Raw genomic sequence first — 25,519 nt, 5'->3', positions numbered from 1 at the left:
ATCCTGGTTCACCACTTTAAATGACAACAGGTAAAATAACTTAGTGAGCAGGAACACAGTAGCACCAGCAGCATCTCAGGTCGCCGAACTGTGACAGAGCCTTTCTTTCCTCTCCTGCAGGAGCTTCTTCTCTCGTGTGTGTTAAGACGTGCCTTCACTGTGTCCTTCTCCCCTCTTACCCTTCCCTCTTTTTACTTTCTGCTTCCCTATAGGCAAGCCCAGCTTCAGCTTCGAAACTCGAAATGTTTTGAAACATTTCAATTGCCCTTGTTTCGTTTCAAGGCTGTTTCGAAGCTCTTTGTTTTATTTTAATTTCACTGTTTTGAGCTTGAAACAAGTTGAAACAGTGTTGAAAGGAAACAGCCGGTGAAATTTGTCACAGCCCTACTGAGTTTAAGTTAGCCAAGGGAGTCAAGGACAATAAGAAGTCCTTCTTTAGGTATGTAGGAAGCAGAAGGAAAACAAATGGAAGTGTAGGGCCCCTGCTTAACACCTCGGGACAGCTGGTAATGGACACTCAGGAAAAAACTGAACTCCTGAATGCGCACTTTGCTTCAGTATTTCACCAGACCAAGGGGAAAGACAAGTGAGATAAGGATCACAGGGAGCACAGCGGGAATGATAGCCTTCCCACCGTGGATGCTGAGCTGCTGCAAAACCAACTAAAAAAGCCAGACATTTATAAGTCAGCAGGAGCAGATGGACTTCACCCAAGAGTGCTGATGGAGCTGGCTGAGGTCATCGTGGGACCCCTGGCAAAACTCTTTCAGAATTCGTGGTACACAGGGGAGATCCCTGAGGATTGGAAGAGGGCCAACATTGTGCCCATCTTCAAGAAGGGGAAGAGGGAGGACCCGGGCAAATATAGGCCAGTCAGCCTAACCTCCATCCCAGGGAAAATCCTAGAAAAGCTCATTAAAGAATCTATGTGTGATACGCTCGTTGAGGGTAAGATTCTGAATGACAGCCAGCATGGCTTCATCATGGGTAGGTCTTTTCTTACCAATTGCATCTCCTTCTATGAACAGGTCTCTCACCACCTGAACACGGGAGAGAAGGTCAACATTATATACCTAGACTTCCAAAAGGCTTTTGATCTAGTGTCCCATTATATCCTTGTGGAAAAATTGGAAGATTGTGGGCTTACCTGCTCAACAGTTCAGTGGGTGCAAAACTGGCTGCATGGTACGACCCAGAGAGTTCTCATGAACAGATCTGTGTCATTCTGGTGAGAAGTGGCCAGTGGTGTCCCTCAGGGGTCTGTGCTTTGACCAGTGCTTTTCAATATTTTTATCAATGATTTGAATGTGGAGGTGAAAAGCTTGCTGGCCAAGTTTGCGGATGACACCAAGTTACAGGGTAGCATGGTCATGCCAGAAGATAGGGTGCAGATACAGGCAGACCTGGACAGGCTGGAGAGCTGGGTGGACTGGAACCAGATGAAGTTCAACACTCAGAAGTGGAAGGTGCTGCATATGCGGGCAAACAATCCCCAACATACCTACAGGCTTGGTGGTGATGATTTGACTTGCACTGTGACTGAAAGGGATCTAGGGGTAGTGATCGACCATCGCAGGAACATGAGTCGGCAGTGCGATGCTGTGGCCAGCAGGGCAAACAACACACTGGCATGCATTAACCATTGCATCTTATGCAAAACTAAGGAAGTGATACTCACTGTTGAGACTGCAGGTGGAGTACTGCATCCAGTTCTGGTGCCGCACTTCAACAAGGACGTGGAAAAACTTGAGGGGGTCCAGAGAAGAGCCACCCATATGATCAGGGACTTGCAAGACAAGCCATCTGAGAAGAGGCTGAGGGACCTGGGACTCTCTAGCCTACAGAAGAAAAGGCTGAGAGGGGACTTGGTAGCGGCATACCGCTACATCGGTGGAGTACATCAAGAACTCGGTGAACAGGTGTTCACCAGGGCACCCCTGGGGAAGACCAGGACCGATGGATACAAACTCCTGGAAGGCCGCTTCAGGCTCAATTCTGGGAAAAGCTCCTCCACAGTCAGGGTGTCCAGACTGTGGAATAAACTCCCTCCAGTGGTGGTGTAGTCACCTACCCTGGAAATCTTCAAAAGGAGACTGGACAGTCATCTCACTGGGATCACTTGATTACACTTGTCTTTTCCTGCCTAGTGCAGAGGGACTGGACCTGATGATCTACAAGGTCCTTTCCAACCCCTGACAATCTATGAACTATATGTACAGCCTTTATTACTGTTCAGCCTTTTCAACTTCTTTGCTTTCCAGGGAATCATTTAGGTATAATTTTCAACACAGAGGAATTTTGACGGGGCACATTCTTTTCTTCTATGAACAGTAATAAGAAGACCGTAATGGTGGGAGATACAGGAATATAGCCCAGTTTGGCCAATTAGATATTACAGTTAGATTACACATATCATGCATACTGTCTTTGGTTTGGATTATAGATATTAGTACCATGATAGTGGTGAAATACTTGAGCTAATGGACCTATTTTGGCATAAACAGAAGGAAGCTGGTGGCAAAGCATTCTTACAATGAAGCATATAAAAAGGGCTGGAAAGGGCTTAGATGATTTCTCAAGGCCAACCCCCTGTTCAAGGCAGGATTATTTGTGTCCAAACCATCCAGACAACTGTTTGTCTAACCTGTATTTAAAAACTGGCAATGATTGCGATTCTACATCTCTCCATAACCTGTTCCAGTCCCTGAGCATCCTCAGGGTTAGAAAGTTCTTTCTACTATCTAACCTAGATGTCCTTGGTTGCAATTTAATCCCATTACTTCTTGTCCTATGCCAAGTGGACGATAGAGAACAAATCTTCACTACCCTCTTTTTTGTCTGAAGACTGTTATCAAACTTCCCTACATACTTCTTTTCTGTACACCTAAGTATTCCTACTTTTTCTAGCTTTTCCTCATATATCATGTCTTCTAGACCTCTTACCATTTTTATTGCTCTCCTCTGGACTCTCTCCAACTTGTCCTTTCTTAAATTGGGCCCAAAACGGGATATGGTACTCTAAGGCCTCACCAGTGCTGAACTGAATGCAAGCCTGATTTATTCCCCTGAGTTGACTATGATGCTTCTTTTAATGCACTGTGTTATGTTATTAGCATATTATAGTCTGGACTCATCTAGCTTGTGATCCACTATAAATCTCATACCCTTTTCTGTTGTATAACCATTTAGCCAATCATTCCTCATTTTGTACTTACGCATTTGATTATTCCTTCCAAAGTATAACATAGTGTACTCATCTTTTAAAAATGTAATTCTATTTATTTTAGACCATTTTTCCAGTTTGAGGTGCACCGATACATCAGGTCAATATTGGATTGGCACCAATATAAAATTGACTATATCAGAAATCAGCTCTGCCTTCCTGATGTGGCCAATAATGTGGCCAGTAAATGTCCTGTGCATGTGCATCACCTGTCTCCCCAGACTCTTCCTGGGACTTTGGAAGTTGAGTGATAGATGAAATGATAAAGGCCAAAGAGAGGATTGAGAGGTAGATAGCAAAAGGTTTTAATATTTAAAATCTGAAAATGTTGCTATGTCTGGATATCCTCTTTTTTCTCTGTTTGTAACGTAGACTGACTTCAAACTACCACAGCTAATCCAACTCTTTGTAAGATGTAATATGCCTAGTTTTAAGGTCATCATATCTGTATACATAAAACATAAATATCATGGCAGTGATTCTTATTTAATCACCTCTTCCTGTTTACTCCATTGTCCCATCCAGTGGCAAAGTGGTACAGGCAGTTCAGTCTTGCCACTTCCCTTAATCATTTTATTCTTGTGAATGACAATACTGTGTAGAGAGTGGTCTGTGCCAGAAACCTGTTTGACCCTCCCTGGGCTGGATCTGGATTATGGGGCTCCTTGTAGGCCACCTTCAGTAGTGGGACAAGCAGCATCAGAGAGCAGTGGGGCTAATGCAGCTGTTCCTTGCCCCATCACTGCTAAAATGCATCCCCAATGCAGTTCCATATACAAGATTTCACCAGTAGGTCCTGACCCTGCTCACCTAACGCACAAATTCCTGGCCCTTCTAGGAGCCCTACAGGCTAGATTTGGCCTGCAGGCCACATCTTTGACACCCCTGGTCTATACAAAAACTTCTGATAGTAAAGCCCCCCATTCTTGTACACTTATTGGGCAGAGCAGTATGTCATTTCACTAACAATCCCACTGATTTCATGGAGACTACTTCTCAAAGAGCATGTTACTCTTTACCATGAGCAAGGCTGGCCAAACCTTTGTCAGAATAGCTCTTAAGAGTTATTTTTTGTTTTAAATAAAAAACCACAAAATCCTATGTCCACATTTACAATCCTAAATCTGAGTTATTTGGGGAGCATGCTTACAACTTCCATGGAAGTTGATGGGAACTGCAAATGCTTAGCACTGGTGAAAGCCAGGTGTGCAGACTTGAGAATGTTGGTCCAAATATAGTCATTGCTATACTATTAGGGAAATGTCAGGACTTACTGAGATTAAACAAAGACCTGCTTAGAATTTTTGTGACTTCAGCTCATAAATGGATTTCATCACTTGCTACAGCTGCATAAACAAATGCATGTGGTACACCTTTTTAAAAAAAGAGCCCCCAAAGAATTTGTCTAATCGTGCCTAATGAGCAAAATGTATTCCAGGTGTTGGTTGATGCCTCGTATACCTGAGCAGCCCAGCCCAGGCCAGCCGTTTCCCAGTAGGGAAATAGTTTGCTTGCTTTTCTCTATCCCTGGCAGCAGAAGTGCTTTGGACAGGTGAGTATTTTAAAGTACAATATGAAACCCAGTACCAAACATCTTATTCCCTTTATGAAAAAGTCTTGTCCCACTGCTGCTTTAGGTCTGCAAAAGCATCATCCCAGCTTGGTCAGGAGTTTTTACAATGCCTGAGCAGATAGCTCAGCTCCTGCACAACAAGGCTATTGGGTATTTGAAATAAGCTTCTGACCCACATATTTTCCAGTCATTTTTCATGTTTGCGTGTGTGTTCCTCCTACTAAGAGGGGTCACAGCAGAAGCCCTGAAGACTGACACCTTGTGTTTATACACAGAGCAGCCAGGCAGCACTTCTATTATGCTTCTATGCCACCATGCCTCAGACCCAATGTGCAAAGACTAGACTATTCTCCATCTCCCCTCCTCAAATTCCCCCTGAAGGGCGCTAATGGTGGTGGTAGCTTATGATGTGAAGCAGGCACTTGCCATGTTTGGACTGATGCAGTAGACTCCAAACCAGTGGAGTCCTACACATCTCAGAGTTGAATTTGCTTAGTTCTGTTTAACAACATTATAGTGCAGCTTAGAGCAAGAAGAAAGTAAGTATTAGCATTAGAAGATGGAAAGTATGTCTTCAAAATGTGTTGTAGCTATTTGAGTTTGAATATGGCCATCCTGTTTTCAAAGCTGGGAAGCCAAAGGTTTTTCTGGATGAATAAATAGTAGGTCCTTTTAATGCTACATATATATAACTGCTCCAAAAATATTTCCATGCAAAAAAGGCTTGTGGACCAAAAGAAAACTCTTCAATGCTCACTTTTCACTTGAGTTGACATCTTTGGTTTGAAAAGAAAAGTTTGGGAATCACTATTTTTTTAATTCATATCTACCTAATTTGTATCTACCATGCTTACTGTCAACCATGCTTTTTTCCTGGGGAAAATGCAGGAGCACAAAATCAAAGCACCATTGAAGTTAATGGCAAGCTCCCACTGACATTAAAACAATCAGGGTCAATCCTACAGCGACTGTTCTGCTCCTTACCCCAGTAAAAAGGAAGTAATATATTGTGAAATGTTGTAAGGTAGACTGTTGGCAGGGGGTCGGACTAGATGATCTGCTCAGGTCCCTTCCAACCCTACCAACTATGAAACTATGAAAAGATTAATATTAGCTCCGAGATGTGTCATTGATGAATCTGAACAAACCAACATTTTCCACAAAATACTATACTTTTTACCTCAACTAGCTCTAATTTGTGAACAATTGGGATGAACAAATATTGCATCCTGTCGGTCCTTCATCCTGGATGTGTAAGTGGCATGCTTTTCTGCCCTGCTTCAAATCTTGGTAAAGTTAAGGGGACTGTGGTTTCTTATGGCCTTTGGAAATTTGGCTTAATGTCAATTCAGGTACCTGCCTGAACATTTTGGCTCGATTGCCTTAAAAGGTTATGTTAAAACTACATGTGCTGCCACAGCCCGCCTGCATTTTCCAAATATGAAAAATGACCTGTGCTTAATTAAACTTCCCAGCCTCCTAATGGTGGTATTAGGCCCAGTTTGAAAGCTCTGCAATTCTCAGAGTAAAGGTGCTAGAGGAGGGCAAAATACCTCTGAACTTGTGTTTATAAAACATGCTCCTCTTGGGAAATGCAGGAATATGACCCTGCTTGCATTCTTTCGGTAGGCAGGAATTTACCTTGTAGTCTGCCTTAATGCACCACCATATATGGGCTTGGGGAAATACCTGTCTTTCTCCTTATAAGGATGCAGAGGCACTTCCAGTGCCCACAGTCAGCTTTTCTTGCCAGTAGTAGTTGCACTGTGTTGTTGATCCTTATGCCTAAAAAGGCAGTTCCTCCACTCCCTTGCCTCCAGCTGCAAAACTCTGCAGAGTATACAGCTCTCTGAAATCAGGCATTTACTTACAAGGAAAGCAGTATTTCTGGATTTTACTGTCACTTTCTAAAGCCAGTCAATTCACAACTACGACTGTGGTTATCCTTTACTCTCATGATTAAGTGGTTGATGAATAATAAAGAGCCTAACAAAAAGCATAGTGCCTGAACCCTGCAAGTGGTTCCAGTTGAGAGGTGTTTTACCCTCTTCTAGCACCTTTGATCTGAGAACTGCAGAGCTTTTAACTCGGGCCAGATTATTACCGTTAGGAGGCAGGGAAGTTTAATTAAACACAGACCCTTTTTAGATTTGGAAAACCAGGCAGGCTGTGGAAGAATATGTAGTTTGAATATACAGCTGTGAATTGGCATGGATCCCTGAAGGACTCTACCTAGGTCAAGTATCACCCATGCCCATGGGGGATAGCTTCCAGTATCAGGTGCTTTAGCTCCAAAAGCACGTGCAGGTACATGCCTCCTAACCCAAAAAGAGCTCATGTGACTACAAGATATGATTGCATTTTAATAATAACTCAAAACCTTTAAGAAATCTTGGTCCCCAAATATTGACTTCACTCATTCACACCCAGCCAGGGCTGACATGTGGTTCACAGACGTTAAAGGACAGATTGATTTATTTTTATTAGAGACATATTCTTACTCCCTCTGTGCTCATCTGCCTTGGGATATTTATTCCATTTGTCTGTTAGCTCCAAGTATAAAGGATTTGTTTGTTTCTTTATTGGTTTTTTCTTCATTTAAGTTAACAAATAATCCATCTTAAATAAAAATGATGTCAAGGAATGTAATGCCAATTTAAGACCAGTGGAACTGAGCTGCCCAAAGTGGTGTGTCAAAACTTTCTCCAGTGGGGTCTGGAGGAGGGCCTGCTGTTTGAGAGAGAGAGAAGCTGCAGCATGGAGCATTCCCTGCTGTTTGCAGGACATGGCAAGGGGAACTGCAGTTCTTGACCTTTTGAATAACGTGCTCCAGGATCCAATTCAGAAGAGGGAAATATTAGTTGATGCAGTTTTTTAAGGCACAGACAATCTACACTGATATTTTTGCACACATTGTCATGTCTTTTTTCATTGGGTGACAGCCCCTCTTTTTTTTTTTTTGTTTGAATGCCTGAAATGTGCTGTCTATCCCTGAAGACAGCTACTTTCCAAAGCATCTTAGCAGAAAGGAAGAATAATTAAGGCCAAGATTTGCAAAAGAGACTAGTGATGATTAGCACCTCACTTTTGGGTTATCCGGGTTTAACTACACTTAAAGGGTCTGATTTGTACAAAGGGCTTGATCCAAAACCAGAGTACTTTGTCCTTGCTCTAGCTAAGCACTTAATTACATAATTAGGCCCTTGAAGTTAAAGCTTAACCAGGTGTCATCTCCCTCTTCACAGGCTGGTTCCCAGCCATGCTAGCCCCTTTTGCATTACCATGTAGTGGTAGATGTGGAGCAAGGAGCTCAGCACCCTTCAGGATCCAGATGAAGTGTAGAGTGCCTACTTAAAGAAAATCTAGGCTGCCACTAAAAAGTGAGGCACCTCAAAATGATCAGTAACTTTTGAAAGTCTTTGGGCTAAGAGTTCATTTGCAAGGAAAGGCCTCCATTTTCACAATGAATATGTGCTCTCTATTTTCAGTTCTGTCTGTATGTAAAAGGTTTGGAAATATGGCCAAAGATTGAAACAGGATGGTTGGTCTTGAGGGCACTGATATAGTTTATGAGGCGAATACTTTATAATTATCATTACCTTTTATAAAACATCTTTGACAGTACTCATAGTCATTTGTAGTCACTCTGATGAGCAAATGAAGACACTTGGCACAGGCCTGTCTTTATCCGAAGCCATGAACTGAGAACAGGTTATCCTAATCCTTGCCCTCAGAGTACACTGAAAATAAGATGGTATCTCTCAGAAAGCTGCTTCATGTTTTGTCCCTGATATGTGGGAAATGCATTTGTTCCAAGCCTATGTTTGATACATTGAACTTTTTAAATTTGGTAGGTGTAGCTGGGCCAGTGGCTATATTGGGGACAGGTGGCTCTACCTGGTGGGAGATTAGCAGCCCTATGAATGACAATCTTCTCCCCAAACTACAACCTATATTCTGGGTAGCTGGGGTGAAGGTGAGACAGGAAGGTTTAAGTTCTGTGGTCTGGGACAGAAGTTTCATAAATTTTGACCCAAATCAGTTAAGTCTGATACTACATTTAACAAGGTACATCTTAAACCAGCTTCAGCTGTTTTGAAAGTGGTTTATGTGCACTGAACTTCTGTTCTGTTACAGGTTTAAACCAGTTTCTGATGACTTAAACCAGTTTGCATGTAACTTCTGTGCCTAGCCCATGACTATCTCATGCCAACACCCAACTTTGGCTGCAAATTGACTGTATGATGACAAAAATTAGAAAGGCAGAGTGGGAAGTGATTCTTTTTAAAATGATTTTTGAACTGCTTATTCCGGTCTAGATTTCTGCTTTGCTTGTGCTATTCAGTAAAAATCTATCATAGGTTTTGGATATGCTTCAGAAATGCATGTGTCACTCATGTCCCTGAAGGGTTGAGGAGGATGTCTGCAGGTGCAGTTATAGGAGAAGTTAGATTTTAGGTACAGGGACCTTGAAGGCTCAGCACAAGGTCTGGGATCCAAGTTGCACTGTAGGTCCCAGCTCTCTGGAGGGGGCTGTGAAAGATGAATCTGCAAAGTAGGCCTAGTAAATTGAGACCCAAGAGGACAACGTGGTGAGTGTCCAAACATTGGGAGAGTGATGAGATCTCCGATAGCGGGGAAAATCTAATTTTTCACTATCAGCACTTTTCTTCCAGAGACAGCTCACAACCGCTTCCACATGAAGCAACAGCAGGAGGCCAGTGTTGGTGTGGATGATTTGCTTTACTTGTTTGTACCAGCTAGTAAAAGCAGCTGAGCAAGCACAACTTTAACCATGGGGGATATGCAAAAGAGAGAGTCACATGTGGAATTTGGGAGAACAGGAGGGACTCCTGTGGGGTGAAAGAGGAATGCTTTATTTCCAAGTCCTAGAGTGAGCTAGTGTTTATTCTCTGGGGGAAGATGCGAGTGATTTGGTAGCACTTGCTTGCATGTGAAGCCTCTCTTCATATGAGAATGTCAGCAGAGTCTTATTGGAGTGGATAATGAGGACATGGCAAGCATCCCTCATCAAGTGCTGATTTCCTGTGCACCTAGGACGTAACATGCTAGCCCTTCATGAACATCTGCTATCATAAGGTACACATACTTTTGATCCCTATATATTTAAAGGATGAAATCTGGTTAGCAGTGTAGTCCATAGCTGACTAAACTGTCTGCCTAAGCATGGAAATGCCTACAAAAAGCTTTGTAATGTTTATATTAATTGCAGACTCTCTAGCTAGTAAAATCACATAGGAAAGCAGAATAACAGCATTTCCTGCTAAAGGTTCCAGTATTGCATTTGTGCCCCAATTGTGGCTTCAGTCCCTATCAGGCGAAGCACTATCAAAAGATAGCCCTAAAAGATGGCCTCTTAACCCAAAAACTTGTGAGACAATTGATGGATGTGAACATTCAGACAAGGGAGGATGAGGAAACAAGGGGAGACAGTGTTGGTCTGACTGTCAGTAGTAATCAAAGCTAGTTAAGGTTATGATCTCTAATAAACCTTGTATTAAATAATCATGCCAGACATGTGCAAATTAGCTTTTTTTCTGAATAGCCACTGCTTTTTACAAAAGACTCCAAGGTGCTAATCTTTGTGTTGGCTTAGTGAGCTGGAAAAGCTTTGGGTTAAAATCCAAGGAGGTTCTTAAAAACAAGAAGCTTTTTTGTCTGTTCTCTTGACTTTTTCTGAGCAATTTCATTTGCTTTGAACATTTTGTAAGCAAGCTATGCTCTCAAAGCAAGAGTTTAGATGTTGAGTTTTTATCTTTGGAGCAAACTTTTACCGTCTAGTCAGAGGCTTCAGAACTAACACAGTTTTATAGCTGAAGGCCTGGCAGATGTTTAGCTACGGATGAAAGAAAGTTTTTAAAATGGCTATTGCTTTCACATGATGGAGTTATACGGAGGGAATAAACTTTTGAAGACTACAGCACTGTAGCAAGTTCTTAGGAGTGCCAGCAGCCCAACAAATTGTTTATGTCTCTCCTGCCTGTTCAGTTTAACTCTTTCAAATACTCCCAGTGACTGCAGTGACATACACCACGCTCAGATAGATGAGCTGATCCACTGAAAGCCTTACCCTGGAAATGAACTCTGCTAATCAACTGCTCATGACTCCAACAGATGTTTCTGTTTTTCAGACAATTAGAACCTCATGTGCGACTTTTTTTTTGTTGCTTTTCATACTAGCAGCAAATACCACTACACATCTGAGCTTCAGAAACTTGTCACATGATATCAGGAACAAATTGTTAAGCCAGTCAGCAATATCAGGGTTTGAAGTGATGGTCCGCAGAAAGCACCAGGTCTTAGAAGCCAGAGAAGTAGTTTATGGAGCTACCATGCTGTGGTTTTGCTGCAGATGCCAATACTCTGCTCCAGTCCCTTGTCTGCAGTTTTGAAGTATCAGATGAACTCAGACCAAAACTCCTTTTCAAAGGCTGAATCATTTTAGGATGTGGAGATAAAGTTAAGTGATACTTTTGAGGATATGAGTATTATTCTGTGAAAACCACAGACACAGGATAAGGACTGTTTATACAGTGTGCTTATACTAGTCTAGCGCATATCTATTGAGAGAGGTCTGAAACGATGAATTCTCAGAGGCAGAAGCCGCTGTGGCCAAAAAGAAGGAAGTTTTTATTTTTATTGGTTTGGTTTGTTAAATCAGAATCTATCTTTTCAATTTATTCTTGTTGTCTAGTGGCTCATGGGACTGGGATCAACTAACATTAAGGAGCTGGGCAGCAAGAATGAAATGTAACCTCCCTGAAAGGATGTGGTACAATCTCATGTCACCAAAGCCAAAACCAGCTATTGGAAATGAAGCACCTGTTGAAGTGGTACAATGAAACAATTAAAACTTTGTAGCTGCTGGAGACAAGTTTCTTTGGGAATGTACCAGCTCATTTGCAAACCATCTTTCTGCTAGCAATGAGCAATTCCCCAAGTACTTGCTTCTGCCCACAGCTGACCCACAATCAATTGATTCAGGAGCCACAGTTTATCAGAGTTGGATGGAGCAGACCAGGAAGTTTATCAGCATTCACAATTTATTAGACAGCAGTGGGGGAGGTTCACAACTGAGTGTGGGAGTCCATAATCAAAGCTTGCTCTTTCAGACCTCCCAAACAGTGTATTACACCACTTCTGCTGCTGGACTCGGTTGCCATGATGCATGCAAGTACAGAGAACAGACTAAGTTGGAGGGAGTTGCACTGGGGAGCGAAAGGAAAAAGGTACAGACTGTTTCTCCTGCCAGCCTCACAATGCCAAGGTGACTAGTATTCTGCCCAGTGCCTGATTTCTAAAGGTGCTAGCTATTTATATGTATAAATGACATCAGGTAATGACCTGGCTCCCAATACTGTACAGTATATTTTTCTGGGGGGATGCTAGCTGGTGGAAAACCCTCTTTGCGTTCCTTACCTCCGTCTCCTCTCTCCTTCAAGACTAAGTTTTGCCCATCAGTTCTATACTCATGTATTTGAGGGCAGAATTTGCCCTTCAGCATTTTTAAAGTGGGAGCAAAATAATTTATTTTGCTGTCATTAGTTAGCTCTGGATAACAAGCCAAGGTCCTCTGTGGAATTTCCATCACTGAAAATTTTCAAATGCAGATTAGTGAAATATTGGTTGGGATGGTTTAGGCAGAGACTATCCTGCCTGGAGCTGGGGGTTGAATTAGATGAGGTCTTGACTCCCTTTCCAGCCTATTTTTCTATGCTCTTATGTTGCTGATGCTATATGTGGCGTATGGCTTGCATACTGCCCTTGAAAGTTGGAAAGGCCGTTTTTATAACTCAGTATATAAACCCCTAACAATGCTCCCACAAGGAAAAGGATGACATTGCCAAAATCCTGGACTAGCTAAATGATGTTAGCAGCAGATTTTGAATGGATATGAGCAAGGTTGCATTTCTCAAAAGCGAGAGGGAAAGATGTTGCAGTAATAAAGATGGAAGAAGATATGGAACAGCATAACATTTATTTAAGCTGAATGGATGGATAGTAGGAATCATCCTATTAGAAATGGTACATGGAAAGATTTTTGCAAGACTTAGTTCCCCACATTTTGGGTTTGTAAAAGAGTCCAAGTCCAAGGTGATGGCCAGACAGGCAGTATAGTGGTGTTATATGTAACAATCAAGAAGAGATATGGGAATAAAGGCTTAGTGAGGAAGCTAGTGGGAACTGAAGAGAGGGACTTCAGACAGAGCATTTGGTTAACTTGCAGATGAAAGGAAGCAGAGATGGGGCAATAGCTAAAGAAGCAAATGGGGTCAAGTCTGTTTTTACTTTTAAGATGGCACATGTTTGTATGCAGAGAGAGAATCGGAGGAAGTCAAAAGAGAAAAGGAAGGGAGTAGATAAAAAAGGAAAAGCTAATTGGGGCAAGTGGAGGGGTAGAAGGAGGAGAGTACACATGAGAAGCTCCATGTCTGTGACAGCAAAAAGGAAGAGAGACTTCAGGAGACCAGAAAAGTCATTTGTTTTGTCAGTTTCTCTTGGAAAAACTGAGACACCCCACATTTTGGGTATATTTACATTTTGCAAAAAAATCTTTCCATATAATATTTCTAAGATGATCTTTCCTGGGGTTGGTGAGTCTACAGGGTCTTCTCTTTCTCTTTGCCCTCAGTGCCCATTTTCTCAGGCCCTGCCAGCCCTAAGGGCTAGATCCATGGCCTTCTCCATCTGTCCAGCCATGTCTATGCTTCACAGATGTTATCACTGCAGTGGGGCAGCTCATCCCTAATGCAAGGCTTGTCCTACTTAAGCTTCCAAACCTTTGTTGGGGGCTTCAGTCGTCTTGACTTTGCCCCTTTTCTTCCCCTTGGACCCTGTCTTTTGCTCTGGGCCCTTGTTCTTGCTCTTCCTAGGCAGCAGGTTCTGGCCCTCCTGGTCTCAGCCCACCTTTCTGGACCCTCTCAAGGTCAGACTATTGGCCCTCTCAGCCTCAGCTATTTGCTTCTCATGCCAAAGCCCCTGTCATGCCTCAAGGCTCGGCATGCCCCTCAGGCTCTTCACTGTAGTTTAGGCTTCAGCTTTCCTGGCTTCTGCCTGCCTGTGTCTTAGGCTCCTGCCTCTAGCAGAGCTCAAGACCTCACACATCCCTGGGACACCCCTGCACCTTGCATTCCTGCCCCTGGCAGCCCTATGCTTTGCTAGAGCCCTTGGTGTTTGGAATAGACTACCTGCTGCACAGGGGTCTGATCTAGTGTCTATCTGGAGTCAGTGGAAAGATGCCCACTATTTCAGTCACTTTGGGTCAGGCTGAATTGCATTATAGTCGTTCTTCCCTTGACTACCCTTTTAGTCTGCTTCTGTCTAAAATAGTATTGTCAAATGAGTTGGCAGGCTGGATCTGGACCACAGGGCCTCTCAGGAGCCAGATCACCCATCTCCAGATCTGCTCCACAGGACTTGTTGTGGTGACTCTCTACATCAGCATCCAAGGAGCTAAAGCACTGCTGCCTGCCACTCAAGCCCCAGATCTGTAGTTGCCTGAGCTGCAGTGTCAACTCTGCCAGCTCCAGGGGGGTGGGGATGGACTCCACAGGCTTTAGTTCCCAGCGGCACCAAAAATGCTATATTTTTACCCTCTGGGTATTGGCCTCACTAATGCTATGGCTCTAGCACCTGCGGCTCCAGGTCTTGAGTGGTGGCAGGGTTAGCTGCCTGGCTGCTGGTCGTCGTGGTGAAAAGCCCTGCAGGCCAGATGACCCATCTCGAGGGCTGGATCCAGCCTGCGGGCAGTATGTTTGATACCCCCGTTCTAAAGCATTTTAGACTAGAAAGGGTGTGAGAAGCACAAGTATGTGTTCCCTCCCCCATTTGCTAAGGCACCAAGCTAAGAGGGGTCTGTTAAGACTCTCCTTCAAGGACAATGAGATATTCAGAGCTGTTTCACTGAGTTCAGGTCTGAGCGCCTGTTTTGGCTTCAGCTCGCCCAACACCGGTCCTCTTCTGTTTGGAGAAGCCAAAGGCTGGCGCTCACAAGTAACCGGAGAAGATGGTGAGTCTGCCCATCAGGTTCAGAGCAGCTGATCCAGAGCACATGAAGAGACTCTGGAGAGGCCAGTGTCTGAATCATTGTCCTTGCAGCCATGAATTTATACTGAGGAGACCAGATGAATCCTAGAGCTAATGCAAGCATTTTCCCTCTCCACACAGAGACCCCTTTCCACCCTAAGCTAGGGACCTGTCTTAGGCTCTGACTGTCCTGCTCTGTCTTGGCTCTGCCCTGCCATGAAATAGCCCCTGCATCTGGGTTTGCCACAAGGATGATGCAGAAATCGCATGCTCCAGGGAGATGCTGACCCGGCTACAAGCTTGTTCGATGTCATGCTTGTTTTGTACCAGCTTGTCATGAAGGGGCCATGGGATGGGGCACATCAGTCCCACCAGCAGGGCTGCAGGGAGAAGATTTTGCAGCTGCTAGCTGCTGTGGGAGCAGCCAGACCAATTCAGTCTCTGGGGGTTTTCAGTCTATCACCCCTCTGGGTAACACAATGCTCATTTTCTCCCTCCCATACGCACAGTGCACCCAATGAATACTCATCTGCCTGCTGTCTGCCCACAGAGCACAGCAGGAAGGAAGCTGCCACTCTCTGAAAGGGGGATATAAAAAATAGCAGTCAGGCAAGGCCTCGCATATTGTACCAATTCCACTAGGACTGAAGGAATCCTTTGCCCCTGTGATTCATGCTGAGCTGTCCAGTCCATCCGGCAGCAGCCCCGTCAGGCAGCCACCCACAGTTAATCGGGTGCTGGCTGCTGTCTGCGCCTGGCACAAGAGGCTATAGATTTTCAAGTTCTTTTTATTAGTCAGGGCACTGGCACTTCCTTTGGCATCTGTCTGTCGGCAGGAAGGGGGGGGTGTGCATGCGCGTGTGTATGTGTGTGTGTGTGCTTTTCTTCTTTTACACATTTGGAAACTAAAAGTTTGATTCAGACTTTCTCCCTCTTCTCCGTTTCCTGTAGGTTTGAGGCTCTGGTTTTTGATGATTAGCCAATACCAGCTGTTCTGGGGATGAAGATGTCTCAAATCAATTCTATCCTGTCTGGCTTTCCAGGAAGAGGCTTTTTTTTTTCTTTTCCTTTCCCCTGTCATCTGTGATTGAAATTTATCAGAGCCATTGCAAGCAGGAAATTTGCTCCTTTACCAAGTGTGCTGTACTGTTCCTTGTTTTTATTGTTTTAACAATTTCCAGAAAAAAGGCACAAAACAAACCTACTTCCTCTTTAGAAAGTGTGGTTTTTAACCTCTGAGATGCTGATTTCACTAGCAGAATTTTTTTTTTTTTTTTTTTTTATCTAGGGTTATTTGAAAAGTATTTTCAGGATCACCAGATTAAAACCTAAGCCAAAATTCAGTCTCTCTAAAGAATGAGACTGCAGGCAACAACTTCTACCCTCAGAGCTTAAAGATAAATGCCTGAATTCTACATGTAGGTATCAATACTGTCATGAGCTCCCCCAGAGAAAGAACATCTATGGAAAGCCCCTATATAAAGGGGCCAACACAGAGATCTTCCTGAGAAAATGTGGTTTGTAAACACCAAAATAGAGATGACCTAGCTTTTCAAGGCAAAGGGAAAAACTGACTTAAAATTTGATGTAAAGTTTGGGTGCATTAGTATTTTTTATGTCCCTTCCAACACACGCACATCAGAACTGATAGAAGACAAGGTTCTTTGGGTAAATCTGATACCTTTTTATTAGACCAACTCAAATAGTTGGAAAAAATCTTCTTTGCAAGCTTTTGGGCATAAATACCCTTCGTCAGGCTGAGGAAGCATCTGCAGTTGGTGTGTACTCTTCCTGGAGGGGATGAATAGTAAAGAAGCCAGAGCCTGGGATGCATGCAAGAAAGGCAGTCAGTGAAGATGTAAATTGAGGAGTCGGTGGGTGAGAGACAGATTGTGGGGGAAGGGGGCTGGAGAGGGGAATGAATGTAGCTGGTAAATAGGGGAGAGGATAATAGTGTTAAATAGTAATAGTGGTAAATAGTGGAGAACTGATGGAAGATATTCTGGGAAGTGCGGAAGAAAGATTCTCCCTTAATTCTCAGACATTTTTGGTACGCTTCAACAATCAAAATACATCTTGCTTTTTTCCCTGAACAAAATTCTGGCAAACATATATACCCTACTGCAGGCCACAGGAAAACAATGGGTCTCTTCATAGCTGGAACTCAAGCTCAGGCAGTTTAAACTAGGACCCATGTCCATTGATCTCAGTGAAAAACCCTAATATAAGAGAGAGCTCTCAGACCACATCCTGTCATCATTTTGTACTGAAAACCACTACTGAGGTCAGAAGTTTTGTGCGAATATTTATGGCAGGATACAGTCTGCTTAATGGCCCTGTGAAGGTTGTCAAGCCCTAAACTAACCTTTCCTTCTCCATCCTGATCCTGCCAGTTCTCTAAAACTAGGTTTGCACAAGATATACAATCTCCACTGGTTGATTAGGCACAAACACAGGCATTACGTTTATATACAACTATGAGCACAGATGGGAGGCAAACCTGTTACATGACACAGTGTCCCTTCTGAGTGTTTTTTGTTCCTATAACCATGAGCTGGGCTGGGTCCCTTTAACTTCTCAGGAGTAGGCAGCAAGGAAAGGATGGCTGCCTCCAATTTACCTTTGACTTAAGCAGCTGGAAGGGTTGCTAATTATTATTTCAAGGGAACACCTGGATGACTTTGTTAGCAAATGTCTTTCACCTGTGACCAGCTGAGATTCTTTCCTGGTTCACAAGTCAAATTTTAGCACTCCTGAGCTGGAGAGGGGCTGAAAGGTCTAAGTTTGATGTCTGTAAGAGCACTGTTTCTTGGACCACCTGGTTCCAATAATAGCAAGGACAGCTCTGTCCTTTAGCTTTGTGAAAGAAATTGAGCTTCCTTCAGCTTATACAACTCTTTCTGTTAGGACCTTAAGGACTGAGGTCCTGTATGTTATGAATTAAAGTTAAAGGATAGTTCACTGGCTAGAGTTTTTGAGTTAAAGGAAAAGGGTCCTACTCATAGCTTTGTCACTGCCTGACTGCTTGATTTAGGTAAGTCACTTAACTTATGTCTTTCTCAATTTCCTCATTTGCATGAAAGGGATAATGATTCTCAGCTGCCTTTATATAACACTTGGAGTCTAGTTATTCACAGATCTCCATCTACATGCTTGGCTCTGACCATGTTCTTGGTAAAAGTGAGGGTTTGTCTTGGAGCCTTAGCCAAAACGCTTCCTATCCTCAGCACAGTTGCCACCCTCTGCACTAGAGAGAGGATTAAATTAGTGCACGGTGAAGTAATCATTCCACCCTTATACGCATTGCTTACATAATGTACAAAACTGCATCTTAGCAATAGTAAATTTAGCTGAGGATTGTGAGATCCTGCTTTCAGGGCTAGATCCAATGAAGGACTTAGGTTCCTGAATCCAAAATGATGGCCCATAAACCTCTGATCAGCTGCCTATTCCTGGCTGCATCTCCCTGTTTGACTAAAGTGTCTCAAGAACCTAAAATTCTGCTTCTGTGCAGGTCCAGAACAACTACAATTTGAACAGCTCGGTGACTATCCCCTACCTCACCCCAATCCAGGCTAGAAAGTAGGTAGTCGCCCATCTCCATCCCTAGAGGGGCCTGATCTAGTAAGTAGGCTCAAAGCATGGATACCAGCCAACACCAACGGAGCTATGCAGTTACCTTTTGATACAATAGCCTTATGGCTAGATGACATGACTAGGGTGATGGAGGCCTGGGTTCAATTCCTTCCCAGCTTCTTTACACTGCACAGAAGAGTGCCCTATTCACCTCCCACCCCCTTCTCAAGCTGGTGGGTGGAGATGGAGCTCTCCCCTGCCTCCTGTGCTATGGTAAAGGAAGAAAATCAAGATTTTTCATGTTAGAGTGAAAGAAGGCAAAAGGAGCAGCCTGTTCGGGTGGCCTGGTGGTTAGACAGCTCACCTGGAGTCAGTCCTGGCATGCAGCTCCTGCTTTCTGGCTTGCTTCTGCATTTTACCCAAACCTGTTCAATGCAAAATAATGAAATGGTCCTGGAAACAGGGAGGAAAAGAAAAGTTTTAGTATTTTTAACTACAACACTAATCTCCAAATTGTGAAATGAGTACACTGGTAATAAATGTCATTTTCTATATCCTAGTTGTGATAAGTCTAATTCAAGAGAATGGTGTGATGGCACTGAAACCTAATGATGGCAAAGCAGATATCAACATTGGGTATTTTTCTGTTGATCAAAGCATGAGTGAGAGGTAGATAATACTGTATAACCCATTCCATTCTGTAATAATAAACCTAGAAACCTGTCCGAGCAGATACTGGGCCACAGCAAAATGACTCTTTCGTCCCCATTGTTGCAGTCTTTGTCTTCAAGACCCCTAAAGTGTGACTTCATTCATCTTCCTGCACCTTGCATCCTAGGTATGAGGTGCTCAGGTGGGCTATGAGTGGAATAACTAATGGCCAGAATAGCCAAGTGTGGACTTTTTCGAGAAAGCGTGTTTTGCTGTTGTTGGAAAATGGGGATGTGTCAAAGCAAAAGCTCTTCACGCAATTGTATCCATGTTCTAACACAGGGGCAGGAAATTATTTCAGACGAAGGGTCACTTACTGAGTTTGGGCAAACTGTTGAGGGCCACATTTCCCTTTCCAGTGCAGGGAAGCAGGAACAGCCCCATGGTCCCAGGCCAGAAGCCTCTGCTAGGCAGGGGTTGCTGGTTGGGGGGCCAGGGCTAGGCAGACCTTGCTGCTGGGTCCTGCCACTAGTTTCCTTTGGGTCCTACTCCCCCTGGCTCCTGTCATCTTTGACAGGGAGCTAGGAGCAAATAAATATTAATTTTATAATTTTTTTAGGGGCCCCATGGGCCGGATAGAATGGCCTGGTGGGCCAGATTTTGCCCACCCCTGTTCTAATGGGATGCTCTTTACAGAGGTTTTTTGGATCCAAGGTGGAATCCTTAGGCAAGAGATTGGCAGAAAGAGAGAGGGTCTACCAGGACAGCTGATAACCTACTCTTGCAGGAAATGTAGCTCCTGTTCTGAGGACAGGGTGTTTATCTGTCTATCTCTTTCTGACTCTTTGTAAAGAAGAAAAAAAAAAAATTGAGGTCCCTGTTTCAGCCCGACATAGAACAAAACCAAATGCCAAACTCCTGAAATTTCTTTTCAAAATGGAATTCTTGTTTTCTGGCCAGCTCTACTGCAGAACAGATGTGTGTTTGTGGAAGGTGTTGGAAATGGAGGCTTCCTCTTAAACAGGAAGTGTGCGAACCTGCTACCCTGCTCCAGCCAAAGGAGGAGACCTTTTGATTCCTTTTACAGCTTGCTCTGATCATGATGCAGTTTGCGTTGAGTATCTGAAGGCAGCTGTAGCACAAACAGCAAGTGCGTGGGTCGAGAGGAAAGATAAAGTTATGTTCAGTGCACTGCACTGGATTCACAGATCTGGGATCAATGTCTGGCTCTGCCACTTATTCCTGTCCCTACATTTTTCTGTGCCACAGCTCTTTGCCCTCAGGAGGCCATCTACATGATAGAATTGCACTACGGGTGAGAAGTTAAATTACTGTAGACACCTTTAGCTGAAGTTGTAATCTGTTTAGACTGCACCAAATGAGCCACTTGAAAAGAAAAGCCTGTCTACACAGGGAGTTGCACAAGTTGATTAAAAATCTATTTTGGTCAATCTAGTCCAGTATTATGAAGAAAGATGCCAGAGTAGGACCCTTCCTCTCAGCCTTATCTGGCTAACTAGGCATGATCTGTACAGTGCCCCATGCAGTGATTTCAGTATGGTCTCTAGACACTGCAGGAATGAATACTACTTGTTAACCTCAGCAAGGAGGCACCTCCTGCTCTAGAGCTCCCTGTAGCTGCCAGTTTGGCACTGTTGTCTAAAAAGGCTGTATGAGTACATGTAGTTTCTGGGGCAGGGATGTTGGGAAGGGGAGGCAAGGGAGGGGAATGAAACACTTCAGTGCGAATGCAACTGGCACTTTCCAACTTCCATTGGCTTGGGTTGCCGTAGAGAATACGAGCAAAACATGGTGAGAAACACCTGGAGATTGGCCTCTTCAGCAGCAGAAACTAAAACAAACAGCAGCTTGAATTATTTATGAGCTTCATTGCAATCCTGGAACTATGTCCCCTTTGAATGAAAATGTGCAAGTTCAGCCTGCACAATGAAGCCACAGCACTGAAATGAAAAGGAATCTTTTAACTGCTTCCTTCTATTGTCTTATCTTACTGTCTGCCTTGCCACTAATGTTCTCTTTGGTAGGAATTTGTTTAGCACCGTGTTTTTGTTCCCAGGAACAATTCAAACAAAAATACTGCTTGGAGAGTCAGTTTGGAAAGTACATATGGAAATCTTTAGGACTGAAAAATAGCACGAAAGGGTATTAGAGATGGTTGTGACTAGCAAAACAAATGTTTAGTTTAAGATTGAGAAGAAAGTTATATTAGACATGCTGCACTTCCATCTGGCTAGAAATTGAGAGGCTTAATGCCTGATCCTGTCAGGCATGGAATGGAGGAAATAAAAATACTTTTGAGTATCTCACAGTCCTGCCCCGTCTTCAGGACATTCTCCCTACCACAGACACCAAGGGACATTAAATGCAAGTCAAACACTCCAAATGAGGAAAGAAAAATCTGTCTGAACAGGAAGCTTCACATACTGCGAGTATAATTGAGTTTAGATAATTAAGGGGGTTTAGAGTTGTAATTCAGAGGAGACTGGGAGGGGGAGGACAATTTAATTGAGATTGCTTGTCCATCTGCAAATTCTCTGCATGGTCTTCTGTAGCACATCCTGGTTGTTATTCATCTTGACCTAACGGGTTTGATGTAGTTTGTATCAACCTTTATCAGCAATGCTGCAGACTTTCATCTACATTATAGAGCTATTTCTTTAGTATGAGAGAGGTTGATAGTCTCTGATTTTTACCTGCTGGATAAAATGGCATTCTGTAACATAGACCAGCAGAGACTCCCTGTGCCTGAAGAAGGGTGACTGCACCGAAAGCTTGCTAAGAAATTTTTTCCAACTACTCAGTTGGTCTAATAAAAGAGATCATATCTACTCAAAGCACCTTGCCTGCATTTTGTAGCCTACCCACTTGGGGACCTGGCTGATGGCACTCCCAGGATTAGGAAGGGAGGAACAATTCCTCACTTGGTGTTCCTCCCTTCACTGGAGTCTAGAATTCACCGCTATTGTTCATAGAGCCAAATCCTGACCTTTGTTATACCAATTTTAACCAAGATGAGGATCGCGCTTCCTTGAATCAAATGAATATAAAAACCTGTACCAGGAGAAGCCCCTGATGGTGGTAGCAGGCATTACAAACTGGGCAGTTGAGGGGAGATAGCAACTCAGTTCCATAACCTTGGTGGCATGGTGCTTAACTAACTTTGCATGATGTATAAACAGGAAGAGCAGTTTAGGAAGGCATGTCATGCTGTGCCTCAGAAACAAAAGTAATGCCCAAACAAGCTCTGTCTCAAGAGACTGTGCTGGTGTATGAAGAATGCTTGAAGTTATTGTTGGCAGCTATGCCCGCTTAAGCTGTGATCTCTGCAAATCTCAAAAATGAAGAAGGACCAGTCCTGACCATTAGCTGATGGGATGGTGCCAAACAATCTAGGGTGCTGCAGGAAGTTGTGCTGGTGATTCAGTAGGTGGCATGCTTTCCTCCGAGTCCATACTGAACAAATGCAGACACGCAATGCTAGCGCTGTTCTGTTGTTAATATTTCTATGGCCTATAGACATATCTGAGTTTAATTTAATTTGAAATTTTTCAAACAGCTAATGGAAGTTTCCTGATCACAGGCCTGGTTCTCAAGGGGACTTCAATCACCCTGACATCTGCTGCAAGGGCAATACAGCAGTGCATGGGGCCAGACGTGATGCACCCAAGGGTGCTGAGGGAGTTGACTGATGTGATTGTAGAGCCACTGGCCATTATCGTTGAAAACTCATGTCAGCTGGGAGACACCGTGAACCATTGGGAAAAGGCAAATATATAGTGCCCATCTTTAAGAATGGGAAGAAGGAGGATTTGAGGAACTACAGACTGGACAGCCTCATCTGGAAAAATCATGGAGCAGGTCTCTAAGGAATCCATTTCTAAGCACTAGGTGGAGAAAGAGGTGATTAGGAAAAGTCAGCACGGATTCACCAAGGGCAAGTCACGCCTAACCAACCAGATTGCCTTCTATGATGAGGTGACTGGCTCTAGACATGGGGAGAGAAGTGGGCATGCTATACCTTGACTTTTTAGCAAGGCTTTTGATATGTTCTCCCACAACATTCTTACAAGCAAGCTAAGGAAGTCCAAGCTGGGTGAATGGACTGTAAAGTGGACAGAAAACTGGCTGGGCTCAGACATTGAGCTATTGATTACTACCGTCTCTTTGGCAGCTGGTGTCAAGTGGAGTGCCCTAGGGGTCAGTCCTCTGGCCAGTTTTGTTCAATGTCTTCATCAATGACCTGGAAGATGGGATGGAGTGCACTTTCAGCAAGTTCCCAGATGACACCAAACTGGGGGGAGTAGTAGATACGCTGAAGAGTAGGGCTAGGATTCAGAGCAACCTAGACAAATTGGAGGATTGGGCCAAAAGGACACTCATGAGGTTCAGTAAGGACAAGGGCAAAGTCCTGCACTTAGAATGGAGCAAGCCCATGCACCAGGACAGGCTGGGGGGTGACTGGCTAAGCAGCAGCTCTGCAGAAAAGGACCCAGGGGTGACTGTGGACAATAAGTTGAATATGAGCCAACAGTGTGCCTTTGTTGCCAAGAAAGGTAACAGCAGCCTGGGCTGCATTGGTAGGAGTGTTGCTAGCAGATTGAGGGGACATGATTATTCCCCTCTATTCAGCACTGGTGAGGCCACATCTGGAGTACAAATGTGGATGTGGACAAATTGGAGACAGTCCAGTGGAGGGCAATGAAAATGGTTAGTGGCTGGGCACATGACTTATGAGGGACAGGCTGATGGAACTGGGCTTATTTAGTCTAGAGAGAAGAAGACTGAGGAGGGATTTAATAGCAGCCTTTAACCTCAAGGGAGGTTCAGAAGAGGATGGAGCTGGACTGTTCTCAGTGCGGGCAGATGACAGAAGGAGGAGCAACTGTCTCAAGTTGCAACAAGGAAAGTTTAGGTTGGATATTAGGAAGACCTTTCTCACTAGGAGGGTGGTGGGTTTATCCACAGAAGCTTTAGGATCTCCATCCTTGGAGGTTTTTAAGACCCAGCTAGACAAAGCCCTGACTGGGATGATCTAGTTGGGGAAGGTCTGGTTTTGACCAGGGAGTTGGACTCGATGTGACCTCCTGAGGTGCCTTCCAATCCTCATTTTCTATGATTCTATGATGCCAAAAGCAGTAATGCTGCAGTAGTATAGGCAGCCCTGGGGACTTAGGCACATATGATGGCGGATGGAAAATGACTTTCTTCAGAGCTCTTTTTGCTCAAAATCTCATACCTTGTGGAAAAGATAGGGAAGGTACCATACACTTAAAACACCAATCCTGGTCTGAGTTCTTGAATAATTGATGCTCATTTATACATTTAACAAGTTATAAGATACATCAATGACTATAAACATAAACCTTTTCTATGTTTCTTTGTCTTTAAAGAAGAGCAGTTAGAGGGATAAGACGATACTAATCTCTCTCTCTTTTTAAATCCATATTATTAGTTGCCTAAGTGAACTGGTATTGTCTCTAAGATCTGCTACCATTTATATATATATTTTTTACATTTGTAACCAGGGTTTGACAAGTAAATATCCTAGCACATTAGTAGCCAATTACTCCCTTCATTTCAGTTACAATGTAATCAAAATGCTAACCAACCACTTAGGGTCTGATTCTGATCTTGCTTGCTTTGGTTGGCCCCTGGAATAATTCCTGCAACTTAAACAAACTGGCTCCTCTTTTATACTAGCATACCTGAGATCAGAGTCTAGACAACTTTGCAGCAGGCCACGTTTCTTAACTTAGAAAGAAGCCTAAAGAATTTGAAAGGAGAGGTCTTAAGTCTACAATTGGTAGCAGGCTTGGTTTGCTTTGTTTATATACAGCATCAAATCATCTTGAGTAGGAACCAGAGTGGTCCCTCACCTTAAGGACCTCGGAGGAAATAATAAAGGAATCTGAAAGTGTATTGTTTTTGCCTATTTCTGTCTCTCTTGCTTTTCTTCAAGTGCTTCAGTACAGAAGTGACAGTTTAGCACAATGGGCTCTTTACTATCAACAGAGTCTTGTTTGTGCCAGGAATCTGTTAACCAGAAAGTGGGGGACTAATTCTTGAACACTTTCAGTTAAAGAGTAGGAAAAAGGCTGTGCAGTGACTGCTGCTGTGAGGTGTTCCCATAGTTATAGTCATTGTTACTACACTTCTGGGCATGGGAAAGAGGAATAAATAACCAAAGAGGATGTCTCCAAGTGCTATTCTCTGTCAGATTGATATCCGTCCAAGATTTAACACTTCCTTTCTCTGCCAACCACATATTTAGAATAACATGTTTTCAGGATATGGGGAATCACTAGAAATCTGTGGTGGTTGGCGCTTGAATATTACTTTTTGTAGGAACACAGGAAAATCTGGAGGTATCTAACGTCTAGGAATTAATACTACAACATTTCAGGTTTGTTGTATGACTTTATATTGTT

At 43.5% G+C, this 25,519-nt stretch overlaps 1 protein-coding gene across 4 annotated transcripts in view; it reads left to right on the top strand.

The window, feature by feature from the left end:
* Window positions 1-25,519, top strand: part of FGGY (FGGY carbohydrate kinase domain containing) — a 520,775-nt gene that overhangs the window by 29,947 nt on the left and 465,309 nt on the right. For 2 of the 4 annotated variants that reach the window (XM_019501214.1, XM_019501211.1), the window contains exon 1: window positions 9,701-9,896. The exons of the other annotated variants lie outside the window; for them this stretch is intronic. The gene's annotated coding sequence lies outside the window, so the exon portion shown is untranslated. Of the gene's footprint in view, window positions 1-9,700; window positions 9,897-25,519 lie in introns of those variants that run through there. 4 annotated transcript variants of the gene reach the window in all.

Source organism: Gavialis gangeticus, unplaced genomic scaffold, assembly GCF_001723915.1.
Source record: "Gavialis gangeticus isolate Ggan-Ray unplaced genomic scaffold, GavGan_comp1, whole genome shotgun sequence".
Classification (NCBI taxonomy): domain Eukaryota; kingdom Metazoa; phylum Chordata; order Crocodylia; family Gavialidae; genus Gavialis; species Gavialis gangeticus.
Note: the sequence above shows the minus strand (reverse complement) of the source record. Positions and strands in the feature narration are given on the sequence as shown.